The sequence below is a fragment of the Malania oleifera genome, chromosome 7, assembly GCF_029873635.1.
Source record: "Malania oleifera isolate guangnan ecotype guangnan chromosome 7, ASM2987363v1, whole genome shotgun sequence".
Classification (NCBI taxonomy): Eukaryota; Viridiplantae; Streptophyta; class Magnoliopsida; order Santalales; family Ximeniaceae; genus Malania; species Malania oleifera.
In genome coordinates, this window is record NC_080423.1 from 45,422,515 (window position 1) to 45,441,483 (window position 18,969).

Genomic DNA, 18,969 nt, shown 5'->3' on the forward strand with positions numbered 1-18,969 from the left:
TGTACCTAAGTGACCTGTTTTGAGTTTCAACAAATAGTATATAGTAGATTTCATGCAACAACTCAAATAGTACATAAGTCAAAGAGCTAATATAATCATGCAACATACAAGACTTAGGACATCAACAGATACCAATTATGAGTTGCTACAACTCTGTCTACTTTCCCCCAAGTGATGATTATGCAAGGATGATGATTAATTTTCATTTGGCTTTCACTCATCCTTTCAAAAAGATTTAAATATTTAATCTATTATAATCATCTTTGGTTTTTACTTGTTAGCAAAAATATGCATTCCCACAAGATCTAAAGCAAGAAAAGATATGTGGGACTAATACCACTTGTTATAACTACTTGTTAAAAATATGATACCACCTGTTAAAAGAAATATGATACCAATTGTTAAGGTTTTCAAATGTACACATTAATACCAGTTGTTAGTGTATTCCAACAAGATATAGAATTATAGTACTAAATACATTTCATTTTCTCAAAGTCGTATGTTTTTCAAAGTAAAATGGCTCCTCCTAAGAATGTGCATTTTCTTTAAATTTATACCTTGAATACAATGCAAGGATTATTTTATAAGCACAACTTAGGTTTTAAAACATTCAACATTTATAAAAGATATAGGATATGTGCAATGATTTTGAAAATTTTGGCAGCATTTTGTCTAAAAAAGTGATTTATCCCATAAAAACTGCCAATTTCAAAACATTTAAATATGTATGCACAAGCATCTCCAGATGATTCAAATTAAAATGAGCTAAGTGTAGACATTTTAAAATCCAAAAACAGATTTTTCATGCATGTCCATTTTCATTTTAGAAAACATTTCAATATTTTTAGGAAAATGTCTACCAAAAATCCGGTAGCATGTCGTCTATAAACAGGACATTTCCCAAATTAACTTGCACAAGAAGATTCTCAAACAAATAGTATTTCACAAGCTTAAAGCATGCGATAACCTAATTCTACCAGCAAGCAATTCACAACCACTACATCTGCCATGTAGGAGGCTTTCATCACAAACATGCATTTCAATGGTATAATCATGTAAGTATAAAAAGCATGCAAGCCCAAAATACCATCATATATATATAAATATAAGCAAAATCACAATCACCACAAGATAGTATCTGTATGCATCTATGTATGTGTGTGGTGAGTGTGTACTGCCGAAAAACAAAAATAAAAGGCTATTTTAGGTATTACAAATCCCAAATATAAATGTATGCAAATAAAGCATAAGAAAGATCAAATGTAAAATAGCTGAACTCCAAGGACTCCTCTAAGTCTCACCATCATCGTGATTGTTGTCCTCGTCACCACTCATCTCCATCTGATCCTCCCTAATATCCTCATCATTCATCTCTCTCAAGCGCTCACTAAGGATATGAAAGTTCGCCTGCACATCGGACTAGAACTCGGTAAACTCACCATAAAAAGCATCAAGTATGGCCGAGGAGGAGGATGTCTGCTCTGTCATGGAGGTCTTAAACTCATGAAATGATGTTGTGAGACCAGTGATGGCCACCATGATCTCGGCATTTGACGGCACATGGAGCTGCTCCTATGGAATCTGCTAAGCCCCTGGACCTCTCTCAAGAATAGTAGGTAACCACATGTTACCTACGAGCTCATTCCCCATCAATTTTAGAGTGATGGAGGAGAATATGTCAGTGCTCTTTATCTTCTTTAATACTGCATATGGAGTCTTCATGACCCTCTCTCTGACAAATAGCCTGGATAGGATGCCTCCATATGGCCGTATGATCCTTTTTTCTATAGTCTTCACGAACATCCACCTGATGATCAACCTAGGAAGATCCAACTTCTTCCTCGTGAATAGACACCACATCACGAAGCAATCCAAATACGACACGTGATCCCTAGATCCCGACTTTGGCAATATATTATACTAAATCAGGTGGTGTACCACCTTTGCCTCCAAAGTCAGTGACCTATAGCTAGGTGTGTGGGCCAAGTCTACAACAGGATGCGACATCACAAGGTTCACGAAAGTGCTCACCGTAAAGTCCTACTCATAAATCCAGGATGAGGTGAAATCAAGACAAACAAAGTTGCCTCGCTGGATATCAAACGTCTTCGCCAGTTATGCGTCGTCGAAACGAATGTCAATCTCAAACACACTGGAGAAGCAGCCCTGGTTGTCTTGCCCAATGTTGGCATAGAACAGCTTAACGAGTATGGGGTAGATCCCCCTGAGCTAAAAACTTACAAATTCATACCATCCCTAGTATCTGAACATGTCTAACACATTATTAAAATACGTCTGCATAAATTCAATGTCCAAAACCTTACCAAGGATGGGATCCTTGAGGCAGAAAACCTTATCATACTGGATCCATCTCTTAAGTGTACAAAACCATTGATCAAGCACAATGCCTGCCACAGTGCGTCTTTGGTCTCTAGATATGGTAGGAAGAAGTTTTTCTAAAAGGTACTAGGCTGGAAATGAAAATGGAGTGGCTAGAAGTGAGGAAAACCGGAGGAAGCTCTCAAGAGTGGAGTGAAAAATGAAGCTTTTTCTATGGGTGAATATATTTATACAGCGCGGTTCAAGCACATGAACAAAACTTCAGTTGCCCGAACTACAATAATTACACAGGGCTTTAAGTCTGTTCAATTGACTGAAATGGGTTCAGTTGGCTAAATATCAAACGCCATTTCAGTTTTCGAATGCTCGGTAGCCCAAACTCATTTGTTCATCAAAGTTTGGTTGGCTGAAATTCGGATTTGGTTACCCGAACCGTGTTCGATTGCCCAAATGATTTTGAACTAAAAAGTTCAGCAGCCCGAGTAAGGTCAACACGATGGTCAACATTCTAAGTTCGGTTGCCCAATAGGAATAAGCTGAAATGGTGCTGAAATGGTTTAGCTGACCGAACTATGCTGATTTCTCTTCCTTTAACCTTTTCTTAATATATAAAACCCCCTATGATTTAAATATGAGACCTAGGATTTATGGAGTCTCCCTAACCTACGTTATGGAAACTAGGGAACATCTTCGGGTCAAGAAGAGTCAGGTTTAGAATTTTCTTTCACTCTCCACACTTGTTTCATTTTGACCCCCTTCCTTTTAAATGCACAATCAAACTTGGTATGTCCCTTCTTTTTACACAACGCACAGTAGGTATGGGCAAAAGGACCAGAGGAGGTACTAGCATAATTATCGGGTTCTCTCACAAAGTACCCCATATACAGATTTTTCTTCTTCCTATTTCTAACTCCATTGTATCCTATATCTTCCTAATCTAAGGTCATCTTCTATTATCCTAGCAACTTATCAAAGTTGTCCTTCCCTCTAGTGAACATGTGGATGATCTTAGTTTGGTCTTCTATTTTCTTTTCTAGCTTTTGCATTTTCAAGTTTTTAAGACCTTTGCAAATATCTTGTAATTTGATAAACTCTTTAGTCATGTTGTTTGCTTTTCGTTCAAGTTCTCCAATCATAAGATTTTTATTATTATCATTAGAAATTTTAGATTTCAAGATAGTCATTTCTTTTTCTAATGATTCATTCTTGCTCACTAATCTTTTGATTTTCAGGTCATTTTCTCTTTCAGCAAGAAGTTTAAATTCACATTCTTTCATGCACACTTCATACTTATTCACCAAAACAGCATATTTCTTATTAGATTTAACAAGTGACTTATGAATTCTAACATATTCAATTTATAGTTCTTCATAAGTAGGCATGCTTTCACTATCAGTACTATCATATGATTCAGAATTAGATATATCATTCGAATCAACACATGAATCATTTCCAGATTTGTCTACTAAAATAGAAGGAGCAGAGATTACCTCATTATTAGTTAAAGCAACAAAACACTAGTTACCTCCTTCAAGATCTGTAGGGCTTGAGTCACAAGGAGTGATTACTTTATTTTGCATGGGTGCTCCATATCTCCTCTCAAGTTCAACCCAGATCTCCTTAGCACTGATACATGCCATAAGTTCACATAAAACATTAGAATCTAAAGCATGTAGTAAGGTATTCATAACATCAAAATTCACTTGCACTAAGCTCATATCAGTGTCATCCAACTCACATTCAGATTTAGGTACATCAGCACAATCAAGGGATTTTACAGGCACACTATCACCTTGATCAATGACTTTCCAAAATCTCTAATTTAAAGCTTTCACATATACAGTCATTCTAAATTTTCATACAGCATAGTTTTCACCACAAAATACAAGAGGGTGCGTGACTAACCTTCCCTCACATGAAGGGGATGCACAAACACAACCCATCATGATCTTTTACTAAATGACATTTAGGTCTAAGTTACAAGGCTCTGATACCAATTGTTAGTTTTGGTGCAATCCCAAGAGGGGGGTGAATTGGAGATAAAAAAAATTATCCCTAGGTTTATCTAATCCAATAATTAGTATTACGCAACCTAGGAGGCAATCTAAGCAGTTTCAAACCCAAGTAGATATTCAACCAATAAACATACAAGTGCAAAAAATAAAATACGAAAAATAAACTGACACCAGATATGATATCGCGTTCGGCCAAAGTACCTACGTCCCCACCTTGGCTCATCACCACAAGGATTCCACTACGACTCACTTAACGGGTGAAGCGGCACCGTTTACAACTAGGTCAATTCGCAGGGCTGATCTCAATCCTACACCTTACTAGAATGGTGCACCTAACTTTTCTAACCAGGTCTAAGCTAATCTGGGACTATTCAACAGGACTAGTCTCCCTCTTTAGGCCCCCTCCTGGAATACAACAAATGTGTATAAAATTTTGCGTAAACGGAAATATGCTTCTTCAAAAGCAAATGTGTACACCAGTATAGCTCAAGCAATAACACAGGTATGAATGATATGTAAATATGCTCGGTGCTCTAATGTGTGCTAAACACTCAATCAAGTATGGATAAACAATCAAGATCTAGAGTGTATATCTAAGCAAGATTTGAAACACAGTATTGAATATCACAATATCAGTTTAGGGTTTCAAAAAAAAATGCTAGCAAGATGATTCAAACAAACTCAACAATATGTTTTCAGTATGCCAAGCACAAGGGATGTTTGAATGCAAGCTTGAAAAAAAAATTTGCACATAAAAATATGGGCTAAGCTAACTTGCAATGACAATGCAAGAACCATAAGCCTCTAAGTCTTCCCACACAAGATTTATCAAATAAAATCAATAGGAGAACTTAATGCTTTACTCTCTATAAAATCAATCAATAAATCACAACAACTTAGAGTATGAGCAAATAAGAATTAAGCACAAGCACTTTAAGAACACTCACAACACTTGGATAATCAAAGAAATTTGAGTTTTGGAGTGTATGGGAGTAGTATAGGGTAAAATAGAATTTTGGAATTTTGAGAGAATTTGGCATTTATGTTTTTTTTCTAATCCCTTACTAATTATTGCAAATGAGCTAGTATATAGAGGCAAGGGGCAAATTATGACTGTTGGGGACTTAATGGGTATTATTAGAAAAGATTTAACACAAGTTTAAAGTTTTAACCCATTTTTAACCCCTAATTACCTCGGTAAAAATAAACATGTCGAGAGCTTTCAAGTGCCCGGTCCAAGGTTCGGGTGCTTGAACAGACACAATGTTGAAAAAGTGTTTTTGAGGTTCGGTCGCTTGAAAAGTAGGTCAGTTTGCTAAACCGAGGCGATCCCTCAAAAGTCTGCAATTTGGTCGCTCGGTTTGAAGTTTGGTATGCCGAACTCATAAGTTCAGTCGCCCGAGAGTAAAATGAACGTGAGGTTTGGGCGCCCGGGTTCATGAAGAGTGACCTGACACAGGTTCGGTCGATCGTGGAAGATGTGTTCATTTTGGTTCAGTCTGCCGAACATAGGGCAACTTGTTGACCTGTCCATGGTTTAGTCGCCCGAGGTGTTTTGAACACCAAGGGTTCGGTCACCTGGCCTCTCTCAAATGTTTCATGTAAATCCAATTTTTCTTCAGTTAACTCCCCTGATATATTGAGTGATGTTGGGGACTCATTATTTGTAGGTACCTAAAATTCAACTAGGGTCGTTTTGAGCATACCTACCTATCATGCATGATACCAATTATTACAAGCCATTGGTGTACAGTCCATAATTAACTTTACATCCCAAAATGAAGAAAAATGAATAAATAATTACAAATACAACACAAATATCTTCATTCTTCTTCTTAATCCTCGTATGTCATCATGATATGTCTTTCAGTTCGAATACACGCGTAAGGTGAACCTGTATGCAAGCCTCAGTACAAACATCAGTACCAAGAGTATTTGTTATTATCAAAACTGGGTGTGACCTATCAGGTCAACACAGTTAATGAGAGGAGAATTTTTCTATTGTGGACAAAGAAAGATATCTTTGTATCATTTCCAAAAAAGTTGACAAACTAGGTGAATACGTAAAAGATATTTTTTGTTTTCCATCTCTTTGGCATGTATAAAAAAAATATTATGACATTTCATTTCTTACAACATTTTCAAATCGATCATTTTTTATATATCGCAATGGATGATTCCATTGTCTATAGTAAAAAAGAAGAGTCATAAAAGGTTTTTCAAAACAGAAGAGGTCGTTACCTTCTTTATTTTGAAGTATTTTTAACTTCAAATTTTCTTGATTCTTATCCAAATAAGAAGTTTTAGAAAATGGGTTATTTTTATAGCATGTCACTTGCATTTTAAAGTGTAATTCTTCTTCCTTTTCTTTTCTTTTTTTTTTCCTTTCCATTCATTCTGATCTCCTCCACTTCTGTTTCGGCAATTTTTTCTAGAACCTCCCTTTCTTCAAAAAAAAAAAATAATTGAAGGAGAAGGATCTTCTTCATTGGATCCCTCTTGTTCCTCTTTAGTCTCCCTTCATTTCGGAAATTGTTTCTATTTCTACATTTGTTTCTTCCTTACCTTCCCCCCTTTCTTCCATTTCTGAAGTATCTTTTAGTTTCTTAGTAAGAATGGGTGATGGTATTCTACCTAAATAGTAGAAACAGGTAATAAATTAGTGAATACTAAATATTTGAGCCATAGAATTTATCAATTTTGACACTAGATACTTATTGGATCTAATAAGCACATTAGATCTAATAGAATGATTTTGTCGTATCCAGACTAATACTAATCCAACCCATTTCATGAATAAAATTGAACCAATTAACCAACCAAAAAAATTATTTTTTACAAATAACATCTTGTTGTTGCATCAAAACATATAAATGTTGACTAATTTAGGTAACATTGAACTTGGTAAAATGAAATGGTTGAATAATTGAAAAATGAGATTATTCAGGAATAAACATTGAATGCTGAGATTACACATTGAATTTCTGGTAGTCGATCCATAGTCAAAAAAGTGTTTGTGATTATTTTAGAAGAAATGAAACAAAAGATACGATAGAGCTAGGACACTTATTGTATGAGGTCTACCCAATGCTAGATGCATAGGCGCATAATAAATCAATATGTACATCATGAGATGTCCCGTAATAAAACCAGTTGTTGTTGATACTTTCTTCCCTGTTCCTTCTTCTTCTTTCCATAACCTGAGCTCAGAGAAGGAAGAGATAAGAGGATCCAATGGAGAATGTGGTTAGAAATCCATAATAAAGTCCGACCACAACGGCTGAATTGATTATCTTCATGCATAAGGATACTAGATTACCTAGTAGAAAAGATTTAAAAATCATCACAAACCTCCCTTTTTCTTTTTCTTTTCTATTGCAATTTCTGGATTATTATATGATGATTTTTAAACTTTTCATATATAAATAGAAATAGATAGACTAGAAACAACATCTCTTATGTCAATGACACCAAAGGGATATTAAATGAATGGAATTGGGATATGGATGGAATATAATGAAATAGAGCCACTTTGAGGTTCCCTATGAAATGAGGCATGGAATGGAGCCATTACAAAAAAGTTTATGGAGTTACACTACAAAGAGAGCTTCGAGCTCATATTGGTCATGGGTTGAGAACGGGAATTGAACTTTATGAGATCTAATCTCTCATTGTTCCTCAGTAGCTCAGTGGTAGAGCGGTCAGTTGTTAACTACCTGGTCGTAAGTTCAAATCCTACCTGAGGAGATTTGATTCTTTCTGAATTCAAAATGAAAGGGCTCACTTTTCCCGTTAGCATCGAGAGTTCCAAAGATGTAGTGAGGAAAGTAATAGTATAGTTTTTCCAAATCCAAGTAGTTTGAGTGTAAGCACTCAAAAAAAAAAAGTAGTGTCACGGAATATGTGTAAAGAACGAAATAAAGGTTGTCTTGAAAGAGAGAGAGAGAGAGAGAGAGAGAGAGAGAGAGAGAGAGAGAGAGAGAGAGAGAGAGAGAGAGAGAGAGCCACCTAATCGTCCAAAGGCTCCACGACGACATACAGCAGAGTTGGGACTACGACCAATGATGTAGCAACCATGGAGTTTTCATGGTCCTATGGTTGTGCATGCAAATGCAAGGAGTGATAGAGAATAGCTTGGAGCTCATATTGCAAGCTGGGAAAAGGAAAAGCATATTAGGGTTTTTACCCCATCTCGTGCCATATCTCGAATTGTGATTGGGGTTGACCAGTTTAACTGGTCACCCATTCCCCCCAATAATACATACATACATACATACATACATACATGTGTGTGTATTCAAAAGATAAATGAACAATAAAAATCATTGAAATTAAAAAAAAAAATTGAATGTTTCAAAAAAAAATTGAAAACTCAAAGACAAAATTCAAATATTTTTCAAAAGATCATAAAAATTGAAATGTAGGGAATACAAAAAAAAAAAAAAATAGTCATGAAAATTCAAGAAAATTCAAAATAAAATGTAGAAATTTTCTTTAAAATATAGAAAGTTTTGGAAGAACCATAAAATGCATAAAAATTCATAAAAATTCCTTTAAAAGCTTCAAAAATTTCAAATAACATTCAAAATATTTTGAGTAAATTTTAGAAAATTCCTTAGCCCCTTAGGATATTCTCTCCATGCATTTTGAGCATTATTTGTCTCTTTTGCATGTCTTATTAATTTTTCATGCTCTCTTGTATGCTTTTTTTTTTTTTTTTCTCGACGCTGCTCATGGGTCTCCCATGATTGGAAATACATTGATTGGTCTTTTTAGAAGTCACATAGTCTAGCAAAGAATAGTTTGTCTAGCAAAATCACCTCAAGTTCACTGGATAATCTTATTAGACTTTTTTTTCTAATTTTGTGTATGCATTTTCATGTTCAATTTATATCCTTTCCTTTCCTCCTTTTGTTCATCACCCATATATGTAATTAATCAAATAACAAACCTTAGAAGTTATATTTATGCATGTTTCTGGATCTTAAGGTGAAAAGGATGTCGATGTGAGACCTCTTAACATTAAAAGGCAACGCAAGCAATAAACTAAAAAATAATTACTAAAATCAATTCAACAATGGTTCTCGAGGAGAGAGAGATCTTTGCACAGGTCACTCAATATTTAATGACTTGGTAATTTCAATAAAGTCAAAAGCACATGTTAAAATCAACCTAACGATGGATCTTGAAAGCAATGTCTTTGCATGCATTTAAGAATCTCAAAGTGAAAATATTCTGTCTGTACAGGATTGTCTTATATTTTAAAAGGTGGTAAATGAATAACCTAAAAGAACCAAAGTTTTGGTTACTTGAATATGAAGAAAATCTTAAGCTAATCAAATACAATTCAAAGAATGGGATATCTAAGAGAGGCTAGTACCCTTTCATTGTATAATCATACTCTTGTGGTATGGACTACGACTATTGGCTCCTTGTCCCTGAGTTAGCTTAAAAATCAATTATATTGGTAGGATTTAGGTGACCTAACCATATCTATGCAAATAACAAGATAATGATGTCTATGAATTCCATTAGCCCCATATCTTTGACACCTCCATACATATTGATAACCTCTAGACAATTGAAAATTCAATCTAATCAAAAAATTGTATTAATAGCAGTATTTTAAAAATTCTAAATTGAGAAAGGGAACAAAATAAACATTTCTTAAGTCTTTTAAAATTATTTTCAAAATTAACATACATGAAAGTCACAAGCTGATTAGAATATAAGGTACAGAAGGTTCATGAGATGTTTGGCTTCGAAATATTATTTTATTTTTTATTTCTAGTTAGCTAATGTGTTACAATAATGCCACATTATTATTTTTTTAATGTCGTATTAAAAATCTAAAAAGAATATCATTTTTTTTTTTTTTTTGAAAATTTCCCACATAAGACAAACTTTTTCCAATTTAAAATATATTGAAATTAAAATAGAGCAAAAGACAAACTTTCTGAAACTTGCTAAAAAGACAATAACCTCCTCTAAGATTTCAAGAGTTACAAGGACCTCCCCTAAAGTTCTAAGAATTCTAGAGACCTCCCCGCAAATTTGTCGAAAAGACACAAACTTCTCATTACTTAAAAGGATAAGTTCGAGGATAGATTTATAGTGTTTTTGAAACATGAGAGGAAGTGATATTTTTGAAATCTCAAGAAAGATCTTTATTTTTTTTTCTGAACACTAAGAGAGGTTAATGTTTTTTGTCCCGAAAAATAAAAAATAAACCAAACATGTCCTGAAAATCACTTGACAGACCTCGAATATTCATGTGTAAAACATAGTACGTAATGTTTGGTAATTGATGGACATTTCATTATGACTCAATACAATAGAAAATTTCTCACTTATAAAGTTTTTAAAACCGATATAACAAGCACAAAATTGATTTGCCAAAAAAATTTTTAGGTAAACAAATTTGCAGAGCAAAACAAACAGAACAGACCAGACGGGAAACCCTCAAATGCAACAGGCACTTACTATCCAAAAATTTTGTAAAAACAACCATGAGTGAGTTTCTTAAACTAATATTTCTCAGTTGAAAAAATAAAGAATTTTAAATTGTGAGACATACTATACACAAATCATCATTTGTTCTGCTTTCACTTAAACCTAGCTTATATTTTTGAACAAAATCAGGAGATATCCATGTCTTTTACCAAACCTTTGAAGAGATACTTGAAATTTTTGAGAGTTCAATAATTGTATGTATTTTTTGAGCGAAACTTCGTTGTGTGTAATTTTTGAAATCGCAGTAAAAGTCAACGTCTTTTTGCTAAGCTCCAAGGAATATCAGTATCTTTTTCTCTAATTTTATGGAAAGGGACCATATACAACTAGGATCAGCTGAAATAATCTAAAGCAACTATTCAACCACCAGAGAGTTGATGCCAAGGGTGAAGACAGTTGCTTTGCCAAGACCCCCAATGGCAGTCACAATTAAGATAAATAGAAATTGGTGTTCCTACTTACAAGATTCACCCCCGTTGGTATTATATAGACACTACTGATGAAACAAGGATAACATAAAGCTCCATTTTGGTAGAACAAACTCCATCATCGAGAGAATTGGGATAAGAAATATGGAAGCTCCAAGATCAGATAGATGAAATAAATGATAAAACAAAGGAGGTTCCAGTTAACAATGAAAAGTTCGTTCAAATATTCAGGTAAGAAAAAATAGGATTTCAATCGGCCATATTCCATAAAAGTTGAGCTGTACCAAACATATAATTTTATGAAGTATAATCATGAACATCTAAATTGGGGGTTCAAAGCAAAAAAATTCTTTTAACCTGTTAAATTTCAGTGCACAGCGGGGAAGCAATGTCAACAGCTCTCGCAATACATATACTCGCCAAGCAATTAAAGAAGAAAAGCCATTAAATGCGCCTTGGCGAGTCTGGAATCCAGGCCATGCTAACCATGCAAGTAAACAACACTTACATTTTCCTTGTAAAAGAAACTCCAGTCCATGCCCCACTTATTCATGCAAATGCAGGCAGCCCAACCGGTCTTGTATGTCTTCTAGGCTGTGATATACCCATTGTATAATCATGCTGCTGTTACCCTGCCAGTGGACTCTTTCCCTTGCGATTATTCAGCACAGATGAAGCATTACCCAACTTTTCCCCTTCTTCCACAATCTCCACTTCCACTCCCCAAGATGATTGTTGTTTTGCGCTCATGGTTTTTGTCCCCATTATCCTCATGATCTCCACGATAATGTGGATTATCAATCTTAGAACAGCTCTGCCTTCTCCACCGGTTGATTTTCTCATCCTCAGCTGCCAATTCAACTCCATCTTCCAGCTCCCTCTCGATGAGATCATCCTCATCTATCAGGTCTTTCCGCATCATGTCCCCACGAAACTTCTTCCTCTTCTCAAGAGCCGCCTTCACCTTATCTTTGTCAATCATTTTGATAGCATCTTGTGGTGACTGGCCAACCGGACCTTCCCAAGGCTCCAATATTCTATCACCCATGCTGCTGGACACAGGTGATGCACCAGCATATCTGTATTCCCCTGCTTCTCTGGGGGGCTCATTTCTCCCCCTGCTCTTACCTTGATCTCCTCCAGTCAACAGCTCTGTCCCAAACTTGGCCTTTGTTGGACTTTTTCTGGCAATCTTGCCACAGGAAAATTGCTCATAGTGCTGATTATCTTTAAAATCACCATCAACCCTCATATCAGTAATAACACTGCCCATCTCTGTGCTCGCATTCTCATTACTTTGATTTTGGGCACAAACTGCAACATTTTCACCTTTTACATGACCAAATGAAGCCCAAGATGATGATTGCTTTTCAAGTTTCATGGTGGATACTGCTCCCACACCATCATTTGGCAAGTGCTCCTCCTTCACAGTTGGAGTTTTTGCTGTGGCGCGATGATTTGACCCACCACCAGTGCTTCCTTCTATCTCACTCCCTTGGGATGGGGGTACTCTGTTCTGCTCATACAATTCCAGCATCTGGTTACTAACCTCTGCAAGAAAACAAACAAAAAAGACCATGCTGGTATGAGAAAAAATCCAAAACATCTACCTCGTGAACACATTCAGGACTAACTGCCAATGAATAGCAATATAAACTGCATACCTTTTTTTTGGATGGTAAGAGAAGAATTTATTAAAAGAATAAGAATATACAGCAAGGAGAATAAGACATTTACTTAACAAAGTCGGGAAAATCCTGATAAAAAACACAAAGGAACAACCGACAGACTAAAGAACAAAAAGAGAAAAAAAAAAAAAAGCATCACGAACTAACACTCCAACACAACACCAATCGCACTATCCAAAAAGCTCACCCCCTTAAAATTCCCTTGTCCGACACACCAAAGAGGAGCCAAATAATAAATCTTTTCCCAAACTAGCAACTGAGCCGTTCTTCCCTAGAGAAATGCGCGCATTACGCTCCATCCACAATCCCAAAAAACTGCAAAAAAAGCACATTCCCAAAGTGTTGCCCTTTCCTTTTTCCTGCCAAATTCAGCAAAACTCACTGCCAAAAAATCCTCCACTGTCTCAGAACTCACAAAATTCGACTAAAATACCAAATAACTTATTCCAAACACTCCAAGCATAGTCACAATAACTGAACAAATGTGACGATGTTTCTGACCAATTAAAGCAGACAACACATATGTCTGAAGATAAAGCCTTCAAAGGTCTCCTACCCTACAGCGAGTAATTAGTATTAATTCTATCAAGCGCAACCAAACAGATAAAAGCCTTACTTTTAAAGGGGATTATGGCCTTCCAAATGGAACTATAGAGAGGAAAAGAAAATTTTGACTTGCTCAAAAAATCACAAAAAAGATGTGCACAAATAAACCCGAGAAGGATCCAGATACCAAAACTGCCTATCCTCCTCTAAAGAAAAACAATATTTATTCAATAAGACAAGCAAAGAGGTAGCTCTCCCATCTCTCTCTATCATTAAATGATCTAGGGAAGTGGAAATCCCAAGAAGGCAAAGGACCACTAAGATCAACAACAAAAAAAGAACAGATTCATCCTGCCCTGAGCTTAGAGGTGAAAAAGGCATGGAAAAGAGGTGGACAAAACTACATTCCCCAACCAAGGATCTTTTCCAAAACTGGATTTTACTACCTCTACCCACCAGGAATTTAATATGGGGAATGAAGGAGGGATAACTCTGAGAGAGAGCTTTCCATGCACTCTCTAAATAACATCTAAATCTTAAATTAGTATCCCACCCATTCTCATCTAATCCATACTTACTTTTAGCAACCAAATTCCATAGAGAGGAATTCTCTAGCGAGAACTGCCAAAGCAATTTAGCCAGAAGGGCTGTGTTTTTTCGACACCAGATTTCTAATGCCCAAACCACCCTCCTGTTTAGAACACCCGCCACTCCCCAACTAACTAGATGATCCATGCTACCCCTACACCCAACCACAAAAAATCCCTCATAATCTTCTCATTCATATTGCAACCCTCACCGAAATCTTAAAAATCAAAAAAAAATATAAAGGGATACTAGAAAGACAGACTTGGATAAGAGTAATTCTACAACCAAAAGAAAAACAGAGCATCTTTCCACCCATCTAATCTCCTAGAAACCCTTTTCACAACAGGATCCCAAAAGGAAGCAAATCCAGGGTTACCCCCAAGGAGCCCCAAGATAGGACAGTCGTCATTCCAAAACACTACACCCCACCTCCACAAAAAGCTCCCTAACATTCTCAACAGCCATATTGATAGCTGTGATATGGCTCTTACCCATATTAATCTTAACCGCGAAAACCTTCTGAAAAACGTGAAGGATACCCAAAATCTTTTTAAAGGATGGTTTATGATCCTCTAGTAAAAAGATAGCATCATCAGCAAACTGAAGGTGCGAAACCTTGACCCTTTCTCTCCCCACTTCCAAGCCTTTCACTAAACCTCTATCCACCATCCTACTCAGAATCAACACTAAAACAAACAAAAATGGAGAAAGAGGATCACTTTGCCTAATCCCTCTTGTAGCCTTAAACCAAGATTTAGACTCACCATTTACTAATATTGAGTAGCTCACATTAAGCAAACAGCCTCTACTCAAATGCCGCCATCTCTCTCCAAATCCCTTCCTCAAAAAGATCTTATCTAGGAACTTCCAGTCACTCTGTCATAAGCTTTCTCAGAATCCAATTTAAAGATGATACCCTTCTTCTTCCTTCTCAAAATATCTTCCGCAACCTCATTAGCAACCATCCTATCCCCCAAAAAATGCACTCTGAACCTTAGAAATAGTTCTATCAAGGATTGTGCTCAGCCTATTAGCTAACACTTCAGTGGTGATTTTATAAACACTAGATAAGCTAATAGATCTGTAGTTTGAAATCTTAATAGATTTGTTCTTCTTCAGCACGAGAGTTATATAAGTGGAATTGATACTCTTACTTAAAACCCCATTCTTGTAAAATTCATTAAAGACCTTAAACAGATCATCCTTAACCACCTTCCAACAATTTTGGAGGAAAATCATATTTAAGTCATCCGATCCTGGAGCTTTATCCCTCTCCATCCCAAAAACTGTGGCCCTCACCTCTTCTTCCTCGAAAGGTCTTTCCAACCAACCCATCTCCTCGCCAAATAAAGGGTCTCACTCTAATACTTCAATCATAGGTCAACTAACATCCTCCTCACAATACAAATCAAAACAAAACTCAGTGATTTCAATAGCAATTTGACTCTTATCGGTTATATTGAACACCCCCCCCCCCCCAAAAAATCCACTTCCAACTCCCTGATCAAATTCTTCCTCCTTTTTCTTGTCGCTATCCTATGGAAAGATCTAGAATCACAATCACCATCTCTAATCCATTTAAACTTCACCTTCTGCCTCCAACTTCTCATTTCCTTGAAAATCACATCTTCCAACTCATTCTTCAAAGATACTTTCCTCATCTCTTCCTCCCCTGATAGAGCATTATCTTCTTCCTTCCTATCTAACTCAACCAACTCGACTAAGATACTAATCTTTCTAAACCTGAAGTCTCCAAAAACCTCCCCATTCCATTCTTTCAACTTCTCTTACCTTTTAAGTTTTTATATGAATCTAAAGCCTTCCCATCCACATCCTCATTTCAAGAATTCCTGACTAAGAGGTGAAAGGAATCATGATCCACATAGTTTCAAACCTAAATGGAGTTGGTCCCCAAGCAACCCTTCTCAATTCCAACAAAATGGGGGATTGGTCATGGGCCTAGGTAAAATAGATTGCGAGAGATTAGGATACTCATCCTCCCACTCCATATAGAAAAGGAATCTTTTAAGCCTACTCACCACAGCACTAGCCCCACCCACCGACCACATAAAATTAGCATTATCAAGAGGAAGGTCTCTTAAATAGTCAAGCCACACTCCATAATAAAGGAGTCAAAACTCAGCATAGTAGCAGTAACTCTATCACCTCCTCTCTTCTCTCAAGGAAACCTCACCGCATTAAAATTACCTCCCACAATCCAGTTAGGAGCACAAAATCCGTAGACATAACCAAGCTCATCCTTTAAAAAAGCTCCTAAGAGTTGGTCTAGAAGGACCATATACCAACGAAACCCACCAATGACCCTAGCCTCTCATATCTACTATGAAAAAAGAGAAAAAACCTACTAGACTATCCACTTTAACAATAAAGTATCCTAGATTACCAAAGTACCACCTGCTAACCCTCGAGAAGGTACGCAAGCCCAGTCCTTATTGCGAGCTCCCAAAATCCTCTAACCCCCCCCCCCCCTTCTTCAATCAACATTTTCAAGGTTGGTCTCCTAAATCGAAACCATATCAAGGAGTATCTAAGCAGGACCTCTTTCATCAACCTCCCGTTTCTATAATCTCCTAGCTCTCCAACATTCTAGCTGATGATTTTCATAATTTCACTCCTTTACTTCCCTTCCCTCCCCTATAGTTAGTAGAAGAAACCAAATTCTTAAGTTCCTCCTGTACCCTTTTTTTTTTTGTTCATAAGTTCTAGGACTCACTGGCAATTTCACCTTGATCCCTACTGGACTAACTAATTTCAAACCTAGGTCCTCTAGAAGTTTATTTGGATCTGGAATCTCTCTCACTACCCCCTAAGCCAACACCAAAAGCACTATCCCCAAAAGAACCCTCGATGTGGCATAAAGAGTCAAAAGCAATAATGGATTGAACAAGAAAGAGAAGAATGCCTTTTCCAGATTTGGATGAGTTCAGATCAGTCAAAGAAAAAGCTGCCACTTCATAGTTACCCTCCCCCCCCCCCTCCTTTTTTTTACCGAAGGAATATCAACAAAGTCCACCACATCAAAATTAGGCTCAAGGATAGGGGGCACAGACCCCTTATCTATCAATTCTTTCTTTTGGTTTTAAATTGTTCTTATTATTATTAGCATAGTTTTCAAATCGAGATTCGAATCGTGAATCAAAATTCCAATTTAGTGAATTGTGAATCAAAAATCGAATCAAATCATTAGATTTGGTAAAAATTTGGAAAACTGATTCCAAACGGCATGCACTTATGTACAACAAAATAAAATAGCAAACCACATTGAAATTTCAACAAATATGAATCAATCATGTTGTTAACTATGATGACGCTTGCCGTTGAAGCAAGTTTTGTAGGTTTGAATCCTACCATGATCTATTTAACTCTACATATATTTATATAAAGGAAAAATGAGTCATATACAAAAAGATATTCCATGATCCATCCATCCCATTTCTATAAAGTATCAAGTTACGGTAGTTTGCCAGAAAACTGTACGTCTAACACGTGTTAAGAAAAGTCAACTTTAAAACAAAAAAGACATCTAGAAGCCCACATCTCATATTCATAAAACAAAAAACAAACAAAAACAAAAACAAAACAAAACGGAAAAAACTAAACTCTAAAACCTGTGATAGAATATTGAATACTAATGTGCGATGTAGTGCATCATCATTCATCATCCCAATTCCCCTAATGCAAGGTCATCATTATCTTCATCATCTATCACAATCATCTCTTCTTTTCTTCTTCTTCACCTCCTTACTTTTCATCAATCAGCTCAATGTCATCTTCTTCAACATTTTTTACTTTTCCTCGACAATCAAATCTCAGTTGCCTTGGTCCTACATTATCATATGACATTATAAATTTATTAAAACATGTCAGTTATTTTTAAAGTTCCATCCTCTATTCATAAACTAATTACTTATAGACAAGGTCTTAAATTTTGATTTCAACTCAAATTTCGAAGCTCCAAAAGTACGAAAATTTCAATGGAAATTTCAATTTGGATTTGATAAGAAAAAAAACAGAAATCGGCAATAAAGCATTGAATTCTTTTATGAAACTTTAGAAATGGTTAATAGACATAATAATGTAAGTTTTGGGACTAATGTACAAGTTAAATACATCTATGTTGTGTATGAGGTGGAAAAGTTATAATATAATATGTGTATCAAACATATTTGTAAGATAATGTGCATTAAACATATTCAGTTTATACAAGTGAAAGTCATAAATCACATAAATATTATTTATTTTACAAATAATGATAATTTAGACATGAACAATTAAATAAAATGTTGTTGTAAGTTTATTTTTTCAAATAATTTCAAAAGCCATTTGTAATAATCAACTTGTTTCGATAAAAATAAATAAATAAAATTAAGAGAGAAATTTCATTTCACTCCTAAATTTCTCATTTGAATTTCCAGGAAATGTTATTCTATAGTTAAAATTTCGACAAGTTTCGCTAAGATTTTGAGATTTAGATAAATTTTAGATGATTTATAGAAATTTCAACATAAATTATGTAAGATGTAAATTGACTACCATTTTGATTTCGAGGGTGATGGAAACCAGAAATTTCAAAGGAAATTTCGACAATTTCGTGGAAATTTAAGACCAAGCTTATAAAGCAACAAATATAAAGTTATATTACTCATACCTCTCTTTTCTCTTCTTGTTATTTCCAACTACTCTATTATATTCAAGCACTCATTAGCATTCATCCATGAAATGTCTTCTGGTAGGCAAGAGCCTTCCTTTTCGGTAATAATCCATTCATCATTTGATTCCATGTCTGATAAACAAATTGGATCATATGTCTCACCACTTTGTTGCCTCCTT

General features: G+C 35.7%; 2 pseudogenes; both read right to left on the minus strand.

Moving 5' to 3' along the window:
* Window positions 1–6,786: 6,786 nt before the first annotated feature.
* LOC131160826 (putative protein TIC 214 N-terminal part) lies at window positions 6,787–7,654 on the minus strand (annotated as a pseudogene).
* Window positions 7,655–11,540: 3,886 nt separating this feature from the next.
* The window catches only part of LOC131160395 (cyclin-T1-4-like), a 69,044-nt pseudogene continuing 61,615 nt past the window's right edge, over window positions 11,541–18,969 (minus strand).